General features: G+C 42.8%; 1 protein-coding gene across 1 annotated transcript in view; it reads left to right on the forward strand.

Moving 5' to 3' along the window:
- Positions 1–24617, forward strand: part of LOC134575542 (ovostatin-like) — a 279761-nt gene that overhangs the window by 161698 nt on the left and 93446 nt on the right. The gene's annotated exons all lie outside the window — the stretch shown is intronic.

A 24617-nucleotide genomic window follows, 5' to 3' on the forward strand; every position in this document is an offset into this window, starting at 1 on the left:
AGTAGGTATACAGTGTATGCATATTATATTTATATAGCGCTAACAGGTGTACTCAGCACTATACAGGTTACATTACAGTAGAGGGGGGTACAGTAAGTGCAGTAGGTATACAGTGTATGTATATTTTATTTATATAGTGCTAACAGGTGTACTCGGCACTTTACAGGTTACATTACAGTAGAGGGAGGTACAGTAAGTGCAGTAGGTATACAGTGTGTGTATATTATATTTATATAGCGCTAACAGGTGTACTCAGCACTTTACAGGTTACATTACAGTAGAGGGAGGTACAGTAAGTGCAGTAGGTATACAGTGTATGTATATTATATTTATATCGCACTAACAGGTGTACTCAGCACTTTACAGGTTACATTACAGTAGAGGGAGGTACAGTAAGTGCAGTAGGTATACAGTGTATGTATATTATATTTATATAGCGCTAACAGGTGTACTCAGCACTTTACAGGTTACATTACAGTAGAGGGAGGTACAGTAAGTGCAGTAGGTATACAGTGTGTGTATATTATATTTATATAGCACTAACAGGTGTACTCCGCACTTTACAGGTTACATTACAGTAGAGGGAGGTACAGTAAGTGCAGTAGGTATACAGTGTATGTATATTATATTTATATAGCACTAACAGGTGTACTCAGCACTTTACAGGTTACATTACAGTAGAGGGAGGTACAGTGAGTGCAGTAGGTATACAGTGTGTGTATATTATATTTATATAGCACTAACAGGTGTACTCAGCACTTTACAGGTTACATTACAGTAGAGGGAGGCACAGTAAGTGCAGTAGGCAGGGCTCGAGTCCTGCAGGAACGCATGGGAACGGCGTTCCTGCACTTTTTCCAAAGCAGGAACGCCGTTCCCAGTCCTGCAGGACCTGCCCTGCTAACTGCACACAGGGGCCATCACACGCGGCGTTCTTCTCCAGCTCTCTCAGCTTCAACTCTCGCGAGACCCGCAGCTGTAAGAGCGTTGCCACGGTTACCATGGCAACGCTCCGCACAGGCGAGTCTCGCGAGAGTTGAAGCTGAGAGAGCTGGAGAAGAACGCCGCGTGTGATGGCCCCTGTGTGCAGCGGCTGCTACCCTCCACCGGACCACCAGGCGATCTCCCCCCTCCCTGACAAGGTAAGAAGCAGGGAGGGGGGAATAAAGTAAAAAAAAACATAAACACATAAAAGTTAAAAAGCAAATGCATCCCCCCCCATCATCCAGCACACACACACATAATCCAGCACACACACACATAATCCAGCACACACACACACATAATCCAGTACACACACACACACAATCCAGTACACACACACACACAATCCAGTACACACACACACACACACATAATCCAGTACACACACACACACACACATAATCCAGCACACACACACACATAATCCAGCACACACACACACATAATCCAGCACACACACACACATAATCCAGTACACACACACATAATCCAGTACACACACACACACATAATCCAGTACACACACACATATAATCCAGTACACACACATATAATCCAGTACACACACACACACATAATCCAGTACACACACACACACACACACATAATCCAGTACACACACACATAATCCAGTACACACACACACACACATAATCCAGTACACACACACACACACACATAATCCAGTACACACACACACATAATCCAGTACACACACACACACACACACATAATCCAGTACACACACACATAATCCAGCACACACACATAATCCAGCACACACATAATCCAGCACACACACACATAATCCAGCACACACACACACATAATCCAGCACACACACACACATAATCCAGTACACACACACACATAATCCAGTACACACACGCATAATCCAGTACACACACACACATAATCCAGTACACACACACATAATCCAGTACACACACACATAATCCAGTACACACACACATAATCCAGTACACACACACATCATCCAGCACACACACACATCATCCAGCACACACACACATCATCCAGCACACACACACACATCATCCAGCGCACACACACACACACAATCATCCAGCACCCACACACACACAATCATCCAGCACCCACACACACACACACACACATAATCCAGCACACACACACACACTGCATTCATTATTCACAATCTGCACTTACTACAAACACACTACATTCATTATACACACTCTGCACTCATTACAAACACACTAAATTCACTGTACACACTGCACTCACTACACACACTACATTCACTATACACACTCTGCATTCATTATACACACTCTGCATTCACTACACACAAACTACATACACTGCATTCATTATACACACTGCATTCATTATACACACTCTGCACTCACTACAAACACACTACATTCACTATACACACTCTGCATTCATTATATAGACTCTGCATTCATTATACACACTCTGCTCTCACCACAAACACACTACATTTATTATACACAATCCGCACTCACTACAAACACACTGCATTCATTATACACACTCTACACTTACTACAAACACACTACATTCATTATACACACTCTACACTTACTACAAACACACTACATTCATTATACACACACTGCACTCACAGCAAACACACTACATTCATTATACACACTCTGCACTCACTACAAACACACTACATTCATTATACACACTGCACTCACTACAAACACACTACATTCATTATCCATACTCTGCATTCACTACAAACACACTACATTCATTATACACACCCTGCACTGCACTATAGGAGTGTAATTTTTTTTTTAAGGGGGGGGGGGGGGGGGGGAGGCGGAATCTTGGGTGAGTTCCCACACTTTTTTCCCCAGGACTTGACCCCTGGCAGTAGGTATACAGTGTATGCATATTTTATTTATATAGCGCTAACAGGTGTACTCAGCATGTTACAGGTTACATTACAGTAGAGGGAGGTACAGTAAGTGCAGTAGGTATACAGTGTATGCATATTATATTTATATAGCGCTAACAGGTGTACTCAGCACTATACAGGTTACATTACAGTAGAGGGGGGTACAGTAAGTGCAGTAGGTATACAGTGTATGTATATTATATTTATATCGCACTTACAGGTGTACTCAGCACTTTACAGGTTACATTACAGTAGAGGGAGGTACAGTAAGTGCAGTAGGTATACAGTGTATGCATATTATATTTATATAGCGCTAACAGGTGTACTCAGCACTATACAGGTTACATTACAGTAGAGGGGGGTACAGTAAGTGCAGTAGGTATACAGTGTATGTATATTTTATTTATATCGCACTAACAGGTGTACTCAGCACTTTACAGGTTACATTACAGTAGAGGGAGGTACAGTAAGTGCAGTAGGTATACAGTGTATGTATATTATATTTATATAGCGCTAACAGGTGTACTCAGCACTTTACAGGTTACATTACAGTAGAGGGAGGTACAGTAAGTGCAGTAGGTATACAGTGTATGTATATTATATTTATATCGCACTAACAGGTGTACTCAGCACTTTACAGGTTACATTACAGTAGAGGGAGGTACAGTAAGTGCAGTAGGTATACAGTGTATGTATATTATATTTATATAGCGCTAACAGGTGTACTCAGCACTTTACAGGTTACATTACAGTAGAGGGAGGTACAGTAAGTGCAGTAGGTATACAGTGTGTGTATATTATATTTATATAGCACTAACAGGTGTACTCCGCACTTTACAGGTTACATTACAGTAGAGGGAGGTACAGTAAGTGCAGTAGGTATACAGTGTATGTATATTATATTTATATAGCACTAACAGGTGTACTCAGCACTTTACAGGTTACATTACAGTAGAGGGAGGTACAGTAAGTGCAGTAGGTATACAGTGTGTGTATATTATATTTATATAGCACTAACAGGTGTACTCAGCACTTTACAGGTTACATTACAGTAGAGGGAGGCACAGTAAGTGCAGTAGGTATACAGTGTATGCATATTTTATTTATATAGCGCTAACAGGTGTACTCAGCATGTTACAGGTTACATTACAGTAGAGGGAGGTACAGTAAGTGCAGTAGGTATACAGTGTATGTATATTATATTTATATAGTGCTAACAGGTGTACTCAGCACTTTACAGGTTACATTACAGTAGAGGGAGGTACAGTAAGTGCAGTAGGTATACAGTGTATGCATATTATATTTATATAGCGCTAACAGGTGTACTCAGCACTTTACAGGCTACATTACAGTAGAAGGAGGTGCAGTAAGTGCAGTAGGTATACAGTGTATGTATATTATATTTATATAGCGCTAACAGATGTACTCAGCACTATACAGGTTACATTACAGTAGAGAGGGGTACAGTAAGTGCAGTAGGTATACAGTGTATGTATATTTTATTTATATAGCGCTAACAGGTGTACTCAGCACTTTACAGGTTACATTACAGTAGAGGGAGGTACAGTAAGTGCAGTAGGTATACAGTGTATGTATATTATATATATATAGCGCTAACAGGTGTACTCAGCACCTTACAGGTTACATTACAGTAGAGGGAGGTACAGTAAGTGCAGTAGGTATACAGTGTATGTATATTATATTTATATCGCACTAACAGGTGTACTCAGCACTTTACAGGTTACATTACAGTAGAGGGAGGCACAGTAAGTGCAGTAGGTATACAGTGTATGCATATTATATTTATATAGCGCTAACAGGTGTACTCAGCACCTTACAGGTTACATTACAGTAGAGGGAGGTACAGTAAGTGCAGTAGGTATACAGTGTATGTATATTATATTTATATAACGCTAACAGGTGTACTCAGCACTTTACAGATTACATTACAGTAGAGGGAGGTACAGTAAGTGCAGTAGGTATACAGTGTATGTATATTGTATTTATATAACGCTAACAGGTGTACTCAGTACTTTACAGGTTACATTACAGCAGAGGGAGGTACAGTAAGTGCAGCAGGTATACAGTGTATGTATATTATATTTATATAGCGCTAACAGGTGTACTCAGCACTTTACAGGTTACATTACAGTAGAGGGAGGTACAGTAAGTGCAGTAGGTATACAGTGTATGTATATTATATTTATATAGCGCTAACAGGTGTACTCAGCACCTTACAGGTTACATTACAGTAGAGGGAGGTACAGTAAGTGCAGTAGGTATACAGTGTATGTATATTATATTTATATCGCACTAACAGGTGTACTCAGCACTTTACAGGTTACATTACAGTAGAGGGAGGCACAGTAAGTGCAGTAGGTATACAGTGTATGCATATTAAATTTATATAGCGCTAACAGGTGTACTCAGCACCTTACAGGTTACATTACAGTAGAGGGAGGTACAGTAAGTGCAGTAGGTATACAGTGTATGTATATTATATTTATATCGCACTAACAGGTGTACTCAGCACTTTACAGGTTACATTACAGTAGAGGGAGGTACAGTAAGTGCAGTAGGTATACAGTGTATGTATATTATATTTATATAGCGCTAACAGGTGTACTCAGCACTTTACAGGTTACATTACAGTAGAGGGAGGTACAGTAAGTGCAGTAGGTATACAGTGTGTGTATATTATATTTATATAGCACTAACAGGTGTACTCCGCACTTTACAGGTTACATTACAGTAGAGGGAGGTACAGTAAGTGCAGTAGGTATACAGTGTATGTATATTATATTTATATAGCACTAACAGGTGTACTCAGCACTTTACAGGTTACATTACAGTAGAGGGAGGTACAGTAAGTGCAGTAGGTATACAGTGTGTGTATATTATATTTATATAGCACTAACAGGTGTACTCAGCACTTTACAGGTTACATTACAGTAGAGGGAGGCACAGTAAGTGCAGTAGGTATACAGTGTATGCATATTATATTTATATAGCGCTAACAGGTTTACTCAGCACCTTACAGGTTACATTACAGTAGAGGGAGGTACAGTAAGTGCAGTAGGTATACAGTGTATGTATATTATATTTATATCGCACTTACAGGTGTACTCAGCACTTTACAGGTTACATTACAGTAGAGGGAGGTACAGTAAGTGCAGTAGGTATACAGTGTATGCATATTATATTTATATAGCGCTAACAGGTGTACTCAGCAGCTTACAGGTTACATTAGAGTAGAGGGAGGTACAGTAAGTGCAGTAGGTATACAGTGTATGTATATTATATTTATATCGCACTAACAGGTGTACTCAGCACTTTACAGGTTACATTACAGTAGAGGGAGGCACAGTAAGTGCAGTAGGTATACAGTGTATGCATATTATATTTATATAGCGCTAACAGGTGTACTCAGCACCTTAAAGGTTACATTACAGTAGAGGGAGGTACAGTAAGTGCAGTAGGTATACAGTGTATGTATATTATATTTATATCGCACTAACAGGTGTTCTCAGCACTTTACAGGTTACATTACAGTAGAGGGAGGTACAGTAAGTGCAGTAGGTATACAGTGTATGTATATTATATTTATATAGCGCTAACAGGTGTACTCAGCACTTTACAGGTTACATTACAGTAGAGGGAGGTACAGTAAGTGCAGTAGGTATACAGTGTATGTATATTATATTTATATAGCGCTAACAGGTGTACTCCGCACTTTACAGGTTACATTACAGTAGAGGGAGGTACAGTAAGTGCAGTAGGTATACAGTGTATGTATATTATATTTATATAGCGCTAACAGGTGTACTCCGCACTTTACAGGTTACATTACAGTAGAGGGAGGTACATTAAGTGCAGTAGGTATACAGTGTATGTATATTATATTTATATAGCGCTAACAGGTGTACTCAGCACTTTACAGGTTACATTACAGTAGAGGGAGGTGCAGTAAGTGCAGTAGGTATACAGTGTATGTATATTAACCCCTTAACGCCGTTACGGCGTTCTATGCCGTCGCGGCTTTAATGGGCTTTAAAGCCGTTGCGGCGGCATAGAACGCCGTAACGGCTTAAGCCCCCAGAAGATCGCAGCTACTTACCTCCGCCGCGATCCTCTTCTGGGGGGCTGCCTGACAGCCCAGGCAGCCCCCCTCCGGCAAATGAGGCCCCCGGGGGCCATGTGATCGCTCTCAAAGAGCGATCACATGGCCCCCTATAGCTGGCTATGGATCTGCCAGCAGGGGGACTGTCTAAAATATTAGACAGTCCCCCTGCTGGTAGGAAGAGTAAAAAAAAATTATTAAACATGTGTAAAATTAAATTAAAAGTATTTATATATATATATAATATGTATTTATATTATATATATAATATATATACATATTATATATATGTAACGTCATACAAAGTGTATTTTAATACTAATATAAGTATATATATTAATATTAAAATACACTTAGAATGACGTTACATATATATAATATGTATATATATTATATATATAATAGATATATACACATATATTATATATAAATACGTCTAATTACAATAATAAATAAATAAAATAATAAAATAAATAAATAAAATATTGAAACAAAATTTAAAATAAATTATATATGCATATGTAATTTCATTCTAACTGTATTTTGCTATTAATATATATATATTGGTAACATAATACACTTAGAATGACATTCTATATATATCTATCTATATATAAAATGCAAATAACCGCAAATATATATATAGAGATAAATACATATAATTACATAAAAGATTACATTAGTATGCACGTAGAATTTAAATACCTATAAATGCATATATATTAAAATTCTACGTATATATTTAAGTCATTTTTTAACATAATTATGTCATTTGATTAATTAAAATTTGATTGACATGCCTGACAACACAGGGAGAAAGTGCAGCGAATTTAATTCGCAAGCACTATATTTGACCCTGTAACTCTCCAAGACACCATAAAACCTGTACATAGGGGGTACTGTTTTACTCGGGAGACTTCGCTGAACTCAAATATTAGTGTTTAAAACTGGTAAATTTTATTAAAACAATGATATTTTAAGTAAAAGTGAAGTTTTTTGCATTGTTTTCAAACAAATGGCACTTTTATGGACTATATTATTGTTGTAATATGTTTTACTGTTTTAAAACACTAATATTTGTGTTTAGTGAAGTCTCCCGAGAATAACAGTACCCCCCATGTACAGGTTTTATGGTGTTTTGGAAAGTTAGAGAGTCACATATAAGGCTTGCATTTCATTTTTTTGACATTGAAATTTGCCAGATTAGTTATGTTGCCTTTGAGATCGTATGGTAGCCCAGGAATAAGAATTACCCCCATGATGGCATACCATTTGCAAAAGTAGACAACCCAAGGTATTGCAAATGGGGTATGCCCAGTCATTTTTAGTAGCCACTTAGTCACAAACACTGGCCAAATATTAGTTTTTTGCTTTTTTCACACAAAAACAAATATGAACGCTAACTTTGGCCAGTGTTTGTGACTAAGTGGCTACTAAAAAAAGACTAAACATACCCCACTTGCAATACCTTGGGTTGTCTACTTTTTCAAATGGTATGCCATTATGGGGGTAATTCTCATTCCTGGGCTACCACACTGTCTCAAAGGTAACATTACTAATCTGGCAAATTTCAATTTGAAAATGGAACGTTCTATATTTGACCCTGTAACTTTCCAAAACACCATAAAACCTGTTAATAGGGGGTACTGTTGTACTCGTGAGACATCGCTGATTACAAATATGTGCTTTTTGTTGCAGTAAAACCTAACAGTATTATGACATGTACAGCTAAAATGTGAGGCGGAACTACAAATTAAAAAAAAAAAAAAAATTCTCACAGTTTTTTACATTTTATTCATAATAAATTATGTTTCATATATAAATATTTGATATAAAATGAAAGCCCTGTTTCTCCTGAACAAAATGATATATAATAAGTGTGGGTGCATATAATATGAAAGAGGGGAACTACGGGTGAACAGACATATAGCGCAAATTCCAGTTTTTGTTTACGTTTTGTTTTGATCAGAACGTGTACTATTGACTCCGTCCTGAAGGGGTTAAATTTATATATCACTAACAGGTGTACTCAGCACTTTACAGGTTACATTACAGTAGAGGGAGGTACAGTAAGTGCAGTAGGTATACAGTGTGTGTATATTATATTTATATAGCACTAACAGGTGTACTCAGCACTTTACAGGTTACATTACAGTAGAGGGAGGCACAGTAAGTGCAGTAGGTATACAGTGTATGCATATTATATTTATTTCGCACTAACAGGTGTACTCAGCACTTTACAGGTTACATTACAGTAGAGGGAGGTACAGTAAGTGCAGTAGGTATACAGTGTATGTATATTATATTTATATAGCACTAACAGGTGTACTCAGCACTTTACAGGTTACATTACAGTAGAGGGAGGTACAGTAAGTGCAGTAGGTATACAGTGTATGTATATTTTATTTATATAGCGCTAACAGGTGTACTCAGCACGTTACAGGTTACATTACAGTAGTGGGAGGTGCAGTAAGTGCAGTAGGTATACAGTGTGTGTATATTATATTTATATAGCACTAACAGGTGTACTCAGCACTTTACAGGTTACATTACAGTAGAGGGATGTACAGTAAGTGCAGTAGGTATACAGTGTATGCATATTATATTTATATAGCGCTAACAGGTGTACTCAGCACGTTACAGGTTACATTACAGTAGTGGGAGGTGCAGTAAGTGCAGTAGGTATACAGTGTGTGTATATTATATTTATATAGCACTAACAGGTGTACTCAGCACTTTACAGGTTACATTACAGTAGAGGGATGTACAGTAAGTGCAGTAGGTATACAGTGTATGCATATTATATTTATATAGCGCTAACAGGTGTACTCAGCACGTTACAGGTTACATTACAGTAGTGGGAGGTGCAGTAAGTGCAGTAGGTATACAGTGTGTGTATATTATATTTATATAGCACTAACAGGTGTACTCAGCACTTTACAGGTTACATTACAGTAGAGGGATGTACAGTAAGTGCAGTAGGTATACAGTGTATGTATATTTTATTTATATAGCACTAACAGGTGTACTCAGCACGTTACAGTCCTACTTTTCCTCTCTCATTAGTTCATGCTCCCTCAATCCCAGACGTCTCTTTGACACTTTTAATTCCCTTCTCCGCCCTGCTGTGGCCACCCCCCAAACTAACCTTACAGCTGATAGCTTTGCATATTACTTTACTGACAAGATTGAACAGCTAAGGAAACAATTCTCCCCTCCTTGCCTTTCTCTTTCTCAACCACACATAAATCATGCTTTCCCTACCCTTCAGACTTTCTCCCCAGCTACTGAACAAGAGGTGGCTGCACTTCTCCATTCCTCTCGCCCCACCACTTGCCCACTTGATCCTGTCCCATCTCACCTCATCAGATCTCTCTCCCCTTGTCTTGTGCCTATCCTAACACACATCTTTAACTGCTCTCTCTCTTCTGGCACTGTTCCTGCTGACCTTAAACATGCCACTGTAATACCTATCCTGAAAAAACCATCTCTTGACCCGTCCTCCCCCTCTAACTATCGTCCCATATCCCTGCTCCCTTACTCATCAAAGCTTTTGGAAAGACTTGTCTTTACCCGTGTGTCTCACTTCCTTAATTCCAACTCTCTCCTTGACCCTCTTCAGTCTGGCTTCCGCCCTCTCCACTCTACTGAGACCGCTCTTATCAAAGTGACTAATGACCTAATCTCCGCTAAATCCAAAGGTCACTACTCCATATTAATTCTCCTTGACCTCTCTGCTGCCTTTGACACAGTTGATCATGCTCTCCTCCTTCAAACTCTTCAATCACTCGGTCTCTGTGACTCTGTCCTCTCTTGGTTTTCCTCCTATCTCTCCCAACGCTCATTTAGTGTCTCCTTTTCCAAGGATACCTCCTCCCCTCGCCCTGTCTCGGTTGGAGTTCCCCAAGGCTCTGTCCTTGGTCCCCTTCTATTTTCTCTTTATACTGCCTCTCTTGGAAAACTTATTGCCTCTTTTGGATTCAACTACCACCTGTACGCTGATGACACTCAGATATACCTCTCCTCACCGGACCTCTCCCCGGCCGTCCTGCAACGTGTCACTGCTTGCCTCTCTTCCATCTCTGACTGGATGTCGTCACGCTTTCTCAAACTTAACCTCTCAAAAACTGAACTCCTTGTCTTTCCTCCTCCTAATACTGATCCTCCTCTCTCACTCTCCCTTCAAGTCAGTGATATCCACATAAGTCCATCCCTACAAGCGCGCTGTCTTGGCGTCATACTTGACTCTGGTCTCACCTTTGAGTCTCACATCCAGTTTGTTGCCAAGTCCTGTAGGTTCCAACTCAAAAACATAGCCCGCATCCGCCCCTTTCTTACGCAAGATGCTACCAAGGAGCTTGTCCATGCTCTAGTAATTTCCCGCATGGATTACTGTAACCCTCTCCTGATTGGTCTCCCCAAAAGCCGTACTGCCCCGCTACAGTCTGTAATGAATGCTGCAGCTAGACTGATTTTCCTATCCAGTCGGTCCTCTCACACCTCGCCCCTCTGCCAGTCCTTACATTGGCTCCCTGTATCCTATAGGAGTCAATTCAAAGTGCTAACCCATACATTTAAAGCACTGAACAATTCCAGCCCCTCTTATATCTCTTCACTGATCCAGAGGTATGCCCCTCCTCGTACCCTCCGCTCTGCCCGCGACCACCTCCTGACCGCTGCTCGCACCCGTACGGCCAACTCACGCTTGCAGGACCTCTCACGGGCGGCTCCTCTCCTATGGAATAACTTGCTTCTGCCATCAGACTCTCCCCTAGTCTTCAATCATTTAAGAAGGGCCTTAAAACCCATCTCTTCAGGAAAGCGTATGGCCTCCCAGAGTAATCTCTCCCTTACATACCTGTCGCTTGCTCTCCTATGGGATAGTGCTTTGCTCTCTCCTCCAGCTCTGCTTCACTCCTACTTGATATTTCCTATCCTAATGTTTCTAATACCCCACCTCCTATAGACTGTAAGCTCATTTGAGCAGGGTCCTCTTCAACCTATCATTCCTGTAAGTTTTCTTGTAATTGTCTTATTTATTGTTACATCCCCCCCTCTCAAAATATTGTAAAGCGCTACGGAATCTGTTGGCGCTATATAAATGGCAATAATAATAATAATAATAATAATAATAATAATAATAACATTACAGTAGAGGGAGGTACAGTAAGTGCAGTAGGTATACAGTGTGTTACGGTACCACCTTCCGAGCTCCATACACAGTCTTTAGTCACTTGTAATCCCGGTTCCCCCAATAACGAGACCAAGCTCCATTATGAGGGTAAAACATGAACTGAGGACTGGATCAGCCAGCCTGCCTTTTATTTGCATTTCACACACACAGGCCACACCCAAGGGGAGGCATAAAATAACCACTGGCATCGATGGTACATCCCACACATTCCCTCCCCTTGGTGTGACACATAATCCTATTATACATACAGTTTGAAATATACTTTTATACAACTTTCATAACTTCAAATCCATCCATCATATTCACATAAGAGGCACATATTCAGATTCAGCATACTTAAAACATAAACATTCTCAAAAATCACACCAATCCCTTCAGTGAATAAAAAGTTACTCGAAAGTCTGTTTATGACCGACCGCATGTACCTTTTCGTGCCCAAAATAGTTCCCTGGATTCGGGCTGTGCGGTCGGTCACTTGTTGGCCTAAAAATGGCTAAGTCCCGTTCGAAGTGGGTCGGTACTTCGACTTTCGTTGAACTGTCGAAGTATCGTCGATAGTACGGGTCGGCGGGTTCGAAGTTAAGATGGCCGCCGCCACGTGGTCCTTTGTCCGATGTCGGCCACCTCGAGGACTTTGGTAGCTTTGGCGCTTCGTTAGTTTCCGCTGTATTCGAAATGTCATTTGTACAAAGTCACAACCCTCCGCATGATCTCTCAGGGACCATAAGTACTGGGCAAATCAGACGGACCCAACAGTCTTTAGTCCAGATGGATGGGTCTGTCACATGGCTCCCTCCTTGTGGAACACTCCGGCAGACCCGGCTTGACCCTGTGGCGGGTCAACTTGGGGATGACCGGACTTAGGGAGAATAGGGACGTCTATTTGCCGGGATAACCCATCCGCATTCCCATTCTGCTTACCGGGCCGGTAGCTGATAGTGAAATTATAAGGCTGCAAGGCCAAACTCCACCTCAGCAGTCTGCCATTGTCCCCAGAGACCCGGTTAAGCCAGACGAGGGGGTTGTGGTCTGTTACGAGGGAAAATTCTTGTCCGTATAGGTAGGGGCTCAGTTTCTTCAGTGCCCAGACCAGGGCTAAACACTCTTTCTCTACTGCCGCATAACTCACTTCTCGAGGTAGTAACTTTCTGCTGAGATATGCGACAGGGTGCTCTCCTCCATCCTCCCCGACCTGGCTCAGCACAGCCCCCAGTCCATACATGGAAGCGTCTGTGTGGACAAGAAAACGTTTGTTAGGGACTGGGGCAGCCAGGACAGGGGCCTTCACAAGAGCCTGCTTCAGGGCTTGAAACGCGGCTTCACAAGCTGGAGACCACAGGACCTGCCTAGGTAAGTTCTTTTTAGTCAGATCAGTCAGGGGCTTGGCAATCGTGCTGTAGTCGGGGACAAAACGTCGATAATAACCCGCTGTCCCTAGGAAGGCAAGCACTTGGGTCTTGGTGATAGGTGTGGGCCAGTTAGCTACCGCTTCCACCTTGGCCGGTTCGGGTCTCTGGCTCCCACAACCCACCCGGTGACCCAAGTACTGCACTTCCGCCATGCCTAAATGGCACTTGTCTGGTTTCAGAGTCAGGCCGGCGGCCCGAATCTTGTCCAGCACTACCCCTACGTGTACTAGGTGGTCTTCCCAAGACTCACTGTAGACCGCGATGTCGTCCAGGTATGCACATGCAAATCCCTGGAAGCCATCTAGGAGCCTATCCACCATACGCTGGAAGGTAGCCGGAGCATTCTTCATCCCGAATGGCATGACCCTAAACTGGTACAGGCCAAACGGGGTGACGAATGCCGACTTGGGGATAGCATCCTCGGCCAGGGGGATCTGCCAGTACCCTTTACATAGGTCAATGGTGGTCAGATAGCGCCCCCTGGCAATGCGGTCTAATAACTCGTCTATCCGGGGCATCGGGTAGGCGTCAGTGGTAGTCCGCTCGTTGAGCCGCCTGTAATCCACACAGAACCGGGTGGTCCCATCTTTCTTGGGTACTAGGACTACGGGTGACGCCCACGGACTATCTGAGTGCTCAATAACCCCCAGCCGGGTCATCTCCTGTATCTCCTTCCGCATTCCTTCTCGGACTGCTTCCGGGATACGGTATGGGGGTTGTCGTAGGGGGTTCTGTCCGGGTGTCTCGACCTTGTGTATAGCTAGGTTGGTGTACCCGGGTTCTTGGGAGAACGTCGCCTGCTTCTCCCACAGAAGCTGTCTTGCCTGGGTTTTCTCGGCCGGGCTTAGTCGGTCACCTAGCTGTACGAGGCTAGTAAGGTCGGTCTGGGGATCCCTTTCTAGCAGGTCAGGTAAAGGTAAGTTCTCTGGGTCGTCGGTAGCTGGGGCACAAACTGCTGCAACATCCTCGGGTCGTTCCTGATACTCCTTGAGCATGTTCACATGAAAGGATCGTTGTACCCTTTCATCCGAACAGCTGGCTATAAGATAGGTAGTATCGCATACCTGAGCTAACACCTTGTACGGGCCCTGCCAAGATGCTTGCATCTTGTTTGCCTTCACAGGTTTGAGCACCAGAACCTTCTGCCCAACCTGGAAAACCCGCTGTCGAGCACCCCGATCGTACCATCGCTTCTGTTTCCCCTGGGCCGCCCGGAGATTTTCCCTTACCATCAGGGACAGTTTCTCCATGCGGTCCCGGAGTTCCAGAACATATGGCACTATGGGGGTCCCTTCTTGCTCCGTCTCCCCCTCCCAGTGTCCTCTAATGAGATCTAGGGGTCCACGAACCCTTCTCCCATAGAGTAACTCAAAGGGGGAGAACCCAGTCGATTCCTGGGGCACCTCTCTGTATGCAAATAGCAGATGAGGCAGAAATCGCTCCCAGTCTCTGCAAGTGTCAGTAAAGGTCCTCAGCATCTGTTTGAGGGTGCCATTAAATCGCTCGCAGAGACCGTTAGTCTGGGGGTGATATGGTGAACTAAGTAGCGGGTTGATGCCGCACACCTTCCACAGCTGCTGGGTGAGCACAGCGGTAAATTGGGTTCCCTGATCAGAGAGGATCTCCTGAGGGAACCCGACCCTAGTAAAGACTTTAACCAGGGCATCAGCAACCGTCTCTGCCTCTATATTAGACAGCGCTACTGCCTCTGGGTAACGGGTGGCGTAGTCTACCACAGTAAGAATATATTTCTTACCGGATGGACTAGCCCTGGCCAGTGGACCCACAATGTCAACGGCTATGCGGGAAAAGGGCTCTCCAATGATAGGCATCGGCTGTAGCCTAGCTTTTGGATGATCTCCTCGCTTACCTACCCGTTGACAAGTGTCGCACGTGCTACAATACATCCGCACATCTCGGTTAAAATTGGGCCAGAAAAAGTTTTGGGTGATTCTATGAGCTGTGCGGTGGGAACCTAGATGACCTGCCAACGGCACGTCATGCCCAATCCGCAGAATCTCCTGCCGATACTTTGCAGGTACTACTAGTTGTCGTTTCTGCGGAGGGGCATTCGGTTTCGGGGAAGGTTTCGGGATCCTGTACAGCCTATCCCCCACCCACTCGTAGTGTTCCCCACCTACTCCTTCTTCCCCAGCGTCGGCCCGGGCTCTGTACTTGGCTAACGTCGGGTCCTCCCTAGTTTCCTTCCCGTACATCTCTGGGGTATCCCAGCCTAACGGGGCCTGGTCTAAGGTACAAGTCGGGGTAGAGAGTCTTACCTGGGTCTCAGCAGCAGGTGGGCCGGCCTCAGCGGCACGGGTCTGGGCACGGGTCGTGACAGCGTCCACTGCAGCGGGGCCCATGGGAGCAAAGGCCGAAACAAGGGGGGCCAAGTCGTTGCCAAGGAGGACATCAGCGGGTAAATCCTTAATGACCCCCACATTCACGTGTCTAGCGCCCACTCCCCAATCCAAATGTACCCGGGCTACGGGTAGGCGAAATACTGCACCCCCGGCTACTCGTACTGCCACGGTATCCCCGGTATGTTGAGCTTCGGACACTAGGTGCTTTTGGAGCAAAGTCAGGGTTGCACCAGTGTCTCGTAGCCCACTGACTTCCCTTCCGTTGACCTTTACACTCTGTCGGTGGTGTTGTCGATTGTCCTGGTGGGCAGCCTGAACAGGGTCCGCCTCATGCAAGATGCCCCAGCATTCCTCTTCCTCTACACAGTGGGCTGCTGGAAGAGATGCTCGGGAAGGGGCCCCCGTGGGTTTTCTCCAGGACTGGTTCCTGTTGGCACGGTTCATCGGGCACTCCTGTCGCCTGTGCCCTAGCTGATTGCACAGGTAGCACCGAAGGGGTTCAGAGTACTCTCGGGCGTTAAACCGGGGTGGACGTTGGTACTGGGCAGACGGAGGGGGTGCGGATGGTCTGTTTATGGGAGGCTGATAAGTGGCAGCGGCTGGTGGGTATTCCGCTCTGGCTGTGGCCTTGGTGATGGAATTGTCCAGTCTGCGAGCGTCGGTGTACTCATCGGCCAAGCGAGCCGCCTCGTGTAGAGTGGAGGGCTTACGGTCTCTTACCCACTCTCTGACCCCTGTTGGCAATTTGTCGAAACAATGTTCCAATAAAAACATCTGCAGCACCTCTTCTCCTGACACCGCCTGGCACCCTGCCATCCAGTGGGCGGCTGTGCGATGTACCTTGCAGGCCCATTCAACGTATGAGTCCCCAGTTGTTTTTGCAGTGTCTCGGAACCTCCTCCGGTATGCCTCGGGTGTAACGGCATACCGGGCAAGTAAAGCTTCCCTGACGGTCACATAATCCCCGATCTCCTCATCCGAAATGGCCCGAAAAGCGTCGTTGGCCCGGCCGGATAACTTGCCGGACAGTATAGTAACCCAGTCTTCCGGGGGTACCTTGTGCAGGGCACATTGCCGCTCAAAATCCGCAAGGTACCCGTCAATCTCTCCTTCTGTCTCACTGAAGGCTTTGAAGGCCGCAAATGGCACTTTCTGTTTGTCCCCCGGGTTTGCTGTGACTGGGGCTGCTGCAGCACCGTTTTGGCGTAGCAGGCTGGCCTCCACAGCGGCTTGAACCTGGGTGATGATCTCCGCGGAGGGGTTGGGGCCATAATGGGCCAGCCTAATTCTTACCGCCCGGTCAAATCTTGCCTCCTCGGGGGTTCTGTCGTCTGGGCTGGGTCCATTGGTTCCCTCTGCCGCTGGTACTCCATCCATTTCCAGCAATAAAGCAATAATGTCCCTCTTCTTGAGGTTACTGGCCTGTCCGCCCCTTTGTTCCAATAAGTCTTTTAGGGTGGCTCTTCTCAGGTTTTGGTATTGTAGTTCCATTTATTCCTGGTCGTAGTGGTCTCTTTGGGCGTTGAGGATCATCCCGTCGCTTGCCACCAGTTGTTACGGTACCACCTTCCGAGCTCCATACACAGTCTTTAGTCACTTGTAATCCCGGTTCCCCCAATAACGAGACCAAGCTCCATTATGAGGGTAAAACATGAACTGAGGACTGGATCAGCCAGCCTGCCTTTTATTTGCATTTCACACACACAGGCCACACCCAAGGGGAGGCATAAAATAACCACTGGCATCGATGGTACATCCCACACATTCCCTCCCCTTGGTGTGACACATAATCCTATTATACATACAGTTTGAAATATACTTTTATACAACTTTCATAACTTCAAATCCATCCATCATATTCACATAAGAGGCACATATTCAGATTCAGCATACTTAAAACATAAACATTCTCAAAAATCACACCAATCCCTTCAGTGAATAAAAAGTTACTCGAAAGTCTGTTTATGACCGACCGCAGGTACCTTTTCGTGCCCAAAATAGTTCCCTGGATTCGGGCTGTGCGGTCGGTCACTTGTTGGCCTAAAAATGGCTAAGTCCCGTTCGAAGTGGGTCGGTACTTCGACTTTCGTTGAACTGTCGAAGTATCGTCGATAGTACGGGTCGGCGGGTTCGAAGTTAAGATGGCCGCCGCCACGTGGTCCTTTGTCCGATGTCGGCCACCTCGAGGACTTTGGTAGCTTTGGCGCTTCGTTAGTTTCCGCTGTATTCGAAATGTCATTTGTACAAAGTCACAACCCTCCGCATGATCTCTCAGGGACCATAAGTACTGGGCAAATCAGACGGACCCAACAGTCTTTAGTCCAGATGGATGGGTCTGTCACACAGTGTATGTATATTTTATTTATATAGCGCTAACAGGTGTACTAAGCACTTTACAGGTTACATTACAGTAGAGGGAGGTACAGTAAGTGCAGTAGGTATACAGTGTATGTATATTTTATTTATATAGTGCTAACAGGTGTACTCAGCACGTTACAGGTTACATTACAGTAGAGGGAGGTACAGTAAGTGCAGTAGGTATACAGTGTATGTATATTTTATTTATATATCACTAACAGGTGTACTCAGCACTTTACAGGTTACATTACAGTAGAGGGAGGTACAGTAAGTGCAGTAGGTATACAGTGTATGAATATTTTATTTATATAGCACTAACAGGTGTACTCAGCACTTTACAGGTTACATTACAGTAGAGGGAGGTACAGTAAGTGCTGTAGGTATACAGTGTATGTTTATTATATTTATATAGCGCTAACAGGTGTACTCAGCACTTTACAGGTTACATTACAGTAGAGGGAGGTACAGTAAGTGCAGTAGGTATACAGTGTATGTATATTATATTTATATAGCGCTAACAGGTGTACTCAGTACTTTACAGGTTACATTGCAGTAGAGGGAGGTACAGTAAGTGCAGTAGGTATACAGTGTATGTATATTATATTTATATAGCGCTAACAGGTGTACTCAGCACTATACAGGTTACATTACAGTAGAGGGAGATACAGTAAGTGCAGTAGGTATACAGTGTATGTATATTTTATTTATATAGCGCTAACAGGTGTACTCAGCACTTTACAGGTTACATTACAGTAGAGGGAGGTACAGTAAGTGCAGTAGGTATACAGTATATGTATATTTTATTTATATAGCGCTAACAGGTGTACTCAGCACTATACAGGTTACATTACAGTAGAGGGAGGTACAGTAAGTGCAATAGGTATACAGTGTATGTATATTTTATTTATATAGTGCTAACAGGTGTACTCAGCACTTTACAGGTTACTTTACAGTAGAGGGAGGTACAGTAAGTGCAATAGGTATACAGTGTATGTATATTATATTTATATAGCGCTAACAGGTGTACTCAGCACTTTACAGGTTACATTACAGTAGAGGGAGGTACAGTAAGTGCAGTAGGTATACAGTGTATGTATATTATATTTATATAGCACTAACAGGTGTACTCAGCACTTTACAGGTTACATTACAGTAGAGGGAGGTACAGTAAGTGCAATAGGTATACAGTGTATGTATATTTTATTTATATAGTGCTAACAGGTGTACTCAGCACTTTACATGTTACATTACAGTAGAGGGAGGTACAGTAAGTGCAGTAGGTGTACAGTGTATGTATATTTTATTCATATAGCACTAACAGGTGTACTCAGCACTTTACAGGTTACATTACAGTAGAGGGAGGTACAGTAAGTGCAGTAGGCATACAGTGTATGCATATTTTATTTATATAGCACTAACAGGTGTACTCAGCACTTTACAGGTTACATTACAGTAGAGGGAGATACAGTAAGTGCAGTAGGTATACAGTGTATGTATATTTTATTTATATAGCGCTAACAGGTGTACTCAGTACTTTACAGGTTACATTACAGTAGAGGGAGGTACAGTAAGTGCAGTAGGTATACAGTGTGTGTATATTTTATTTATATAGCGCTAACAGGTGTACTCAGCACGTTACAGGTTACATTACAGTAGAGGGAGATACAGTAAGTGCAGTAGGTATACAGTGTATGTATATTTTATTTTTATAGCGCTAACAGGTGTACTCAGTACTTTACAGGTTACATTACAGTAGAGGGAGGTACAGTAAGTGCAGTAGGTATACAGTGTATGTATATTATATTTATATAGCGCTAACAGGTGTACTCAGCACTTTACAGGTTACATTACAGTAGAGGGAGGTACAGTAAGTGCAATAGGTATACAGTGTATGTATATTTTATTTATATAGTGCTAACAGGTGTACTCAGCACTTTACATGTTACATTACAGTAGAGGGAGGTACAGTAAGTGCAGTAGGTGTACAGTGTATGTATATTTTATTTATATAGCACTAACAGGTGTACTCAGCACTTTACAGGTTACATTACAGTAGAGGGAGATACAGTAAGTGCAGTAGGTATACAGTGTATGTATATTTTATTTATATAGCGCTAACAGGTGTACTCAGTACTTTACAGGTTACATTACAGTAGGGAGGTACAGTAAGTGCAGTAGGTATACAGTGTGTGTATATTTTATTTATATAGCGCTAACAGGTGTACTCAGCACGTTACAGGTTACATTACAGTAGAGGGAGGTACAGTAAGTGTAGTAGGTATACAGTGTATGTATATTATATTTATATAGCGCTAACAGGTGTACTCAGCACGTTACAGGTTACATTACAGTAGAGGGAGGTACAGTAAGTGCAGTAGGTATACAGTGTATGTATATTTTATTTATATAGCGCTAACAGGTGTACTCAGCACTTTACAGGTTACATTACAGTAGAGGGAGGTACAGTAAGTGCAGTAGGTATACAGTGTATGTATATTTTATTTATATAGCGCTAACAGGTGTACTCAGCACTTTACAGGTTACATTACAGTAGAGGGAGGTACAGTAAGTGCAGTAGGTATACAGTGTATGTATATTTTATTTATATAGCACTAACAGGTGTACTCAGCACTTTACAGGTTACATTACAGTAGAGGGAGGTACAGTAAGTGCAGTAGGTATACAGTGTATGTATATTATATTTATATAGCGCTAACAGGTGTACTCAGTACTTTACAGGTTACATTACAGTAGAGGGAGGTACAGTAAGTGCAGTAGGTATACAGTGTGTGTATATTTTATTTATATACTGCTAACAGGTGTACTCAGCACTTTACAGGTTACATTACAGTAGAGGGAGGTACAGTAAGTGCAGTAGGTATACAGTGTATGTATATTTTATTTATATAGCACTAACAGGTGTACTCAGCACTTTACAGGTTACATTACAGTAGAGGGAGGTACAGTAAGTGCAGTAGGTATACAGTGTATGTATATTATATTTATATAGCGCTAACAGGTGTACTCAGCACTTTACAGGTTACATTACAGTAGAGGGAGGTACAGTAAGTGCAGTAGGTATACAGTGTATTTATATTGTATTTATATAGCACTAACAGGTGTACTCAGCACTTTACAGGTTACATTACAGTAGAGGGAGGTACAGTAAGTGCAGTAGGTATACAGTGTATGTATATTATATTTATATCGCACTAACAGGTGTACTCAGCACTTTACAGGTTACATTACAGTAGAGGGAGGTACAGTAAGTGCAATAGGTATACAGTATATGTGTATTTTATTTATATAGTGCTAACAGGTGTACTCAGCACTTTTTATTTTGTGTGTACCAGGGATTTGGTGTTTTTTATTCTAATGAAAATCATTTGAAATATGTAAAAATAGAGATTTAAAAAAAAAAAAAAACCTGGTCTGACCCTTTAAATGTGTATAAATATTCACCTTCTCACAAACAAATTACAAAATTAGCAGTTTTCTATTTTTTTCTAAAAAATTACACACATATTCAGACAAAATTTGTATATTTGAGTTATTTCACTTAATTAACTTTGCATTTCCTTGTTGAAAAGTCAGTTTTAACGCTATGAGAAGAAAAGCCCAACTCATTTAAATCTGTTTTATTATTAAGTGAGAATTGTTGGGAATTCAACGTAAATTCAATGTGAATTGAACATTTCAGAACAAAATTAGCAAACTGGAAGTGGAGCGGACTTGAAAACTTTTCCCAATTCAGTTATTCTGGCCTTAAATGTGAAATACACTTTGAATTCACGAAAATTCTCTCTTTAATAAATATCCCTGAAATTGGATTGAAAGGGAATTTCAAATTTAAAGTCAATTTAACCGAACTGAAAACAGAATTGGCTTGGATACATTTTCTAATTCAGCTATTTTGGCCTAAATTTTGAAAATGACTTTAAATTTCTGGCAATCCAAATGTAATGAATAATTCTGATATTTTGGTAACTGGTGCTAGGGTTGTCCAAACCCCACTGATATGTATTCAAAATGACCAGAACATCGAACATGTACTAAGGCTTCAGAAGTCATCATAATCAGAGATCTCTTTTCTCATGCACCCCACTTTCCTACAACTATGGCTTTATGGGATTTCATTTAGAAAGGAAATCTAACTCTATGAAAAAGTTACCTGCGCTCTCTCCTTAATCCCTATGTATATTTAGTTACTCCAATGGCGGAAATGTCCGCCTGCCAACGCCTGCCTGGGCGGGTTTTACACTGACCTTTCACCTTGCTTCCTTGAGCTTCTGGCAAAGATATCTCTAATGAGACAGAGAGGGGTATTGTTTATATACACCCCTATATACTTTTTAACCCTTAATTAGGTGATCATGCTCTCCTTCTCCAAACTCTTCAATCACTTGGTCTCTGTGACACTGTCCTCTCAGGGTTTTCCTCTTATCTCTCACAATGCTCATTCAGTGTCTCCTTTTCTAATGATACCTCCTCCCCTCGTCCTGTCTCGGTTGGAGTCCCCCAAGGCTCCGTCCTTGGTCCCCTTCTATTTTATCTTTATACTGCCTCTCTTGGCAAACTTATTACCTCTTTTGGATTCCACTACCACCTGTAGGCTGATGACACCCAGTTATATCTCTCCTCCCCGGACCTGTCCCCTGCCATCCTGCAACGTGTCACTACTTCCCTTTCTTCCATCTCTGACTGGATGGGCTCCCGCTTTCTGAAACTCAATCTCTCTATAACTGAGCTCCTTGTCTTTCCTCCTCCTAATACTGATTCTCCTCTTTCGCTCTCCCTTCAAGTTTGTGGTACCCACATCAGTCCATCCTTGTCTTGGCATCATACTTGATTCTGGCCTCACTTTTGAGCCTCATATCCAGCATGTTGCCAAATCCTGTAGATTCCATCTTAAAAACATAGCCGCATCCGCCCCTTTCTTACACAAGATGCTACCAAGGAGCTTGTCCATGCTCTAGTAATTTCCCACATGGATTATTGTAACCCTCTCCTGATTGGTCTTCCCAAATCTGTACTGCACCGCTACAGTCCATAATGAATGCCGCTGCCAGACTAATTTTCTTCTCTAGTCGGTTCTCTCACACCTCACCCCTCTGCCAGTCCTTACATTGGCTTCCTGTATGCTATAGGAGTCAATTCAAGGTATTAATTCACACCTATATATCACTGAACAACTCTAGCCCCTCTTATATCTCCTCATAGATCCATAGGTATGTCCCTTCTCGGTCTCTCCGCTCTGCCCGTGACCACCTCCTGTCCGTTGTCCGCACCCGTACGGCCAACTCACGCTTGCAGGACTTCTCGCGGGCGGCTCCCTTCCTATGGAATAGCCTGCCTACCGCCATCAGACTCTCCCCTAGTCTTGCATCTTTTAAGAAGTGCCTTAAAACCCATCTCTTTAGGAAAGCTTATGGCCTCCAAGACTAACCTCTACCTCACATACCTGTCTCTCGCTCTCTCCTAAAGGGCAGCCCACCTTATTTGACTGCAAATTCCTGTCCTAATGTGTTTTACACCCCACCTCCTATAGAATGTAAGCTCGATTGAGCAGGGTCCTCTTCAACCTATTGTTGCCGTAAGGTTTTTGTAATTGTCCTATTTATAGTTAAATCCCCTCTCATAATATTGTAAAGCGCTACGGAATCTGTTGGCGCTATATAAATAGCAATAATAATAATAATAATAACACATGGGATGGCATTGTAACCTAGCTGTGTGATACAAAAAGTGAATACAAATACAAAAGGAAAAGTCCTGCGCTCACTCCCATCACTCCTGGGCGGCAGCAACAACCACAGTACACATCAGCCCCAATACATACAGTAAAGGACCTGTCTAGGGGGTCTGCCTTGACGTTGGCAGGCGGGCATTCCCTCCAGTGGCCATTGGAGTAACTAAATGACCTCCATTTGTTTAAATATGCATAGGGATTTAGGAGAGAGCGCAGGTAACTTTTGCTTTGGTTTTTACTGTATGTATTGGGGCTGTTGTGTACTGCTGCCCAGGAGTGATGGGAGTGAGCGCAGGACTTATTTGCAATCTAACTCTATACTGTGTTGCTTTATAAGAACAGCAGAAATCACAAAGATTTTTATTCTGCGAGCATAGCGTCCTCAACCATAAGCCTATAAACACGCAGCATCCATTGAGTGACTTCCTACACAAACCACAAGGACTGGCTGTTTTCTTAACCATCTCCTTGGAGTGCTCACAGAAGGTTACTCACTAAACACCCAGTTGTAGTGAAATGAAA

This window comes from Pelobates fuscus, chromosome 10, assembly GCF_036172605.1.
Source record: "Pelobates fuscus isolate aPelFus1 chromosome 10, aPelFus1.pri, whole genome shotgun sequence".
NCBI lineage: Eukaryota > Metazoa > Chordata > Amphibia > Anura > Pelobatidae > Pelobates > Pelobates fuscus.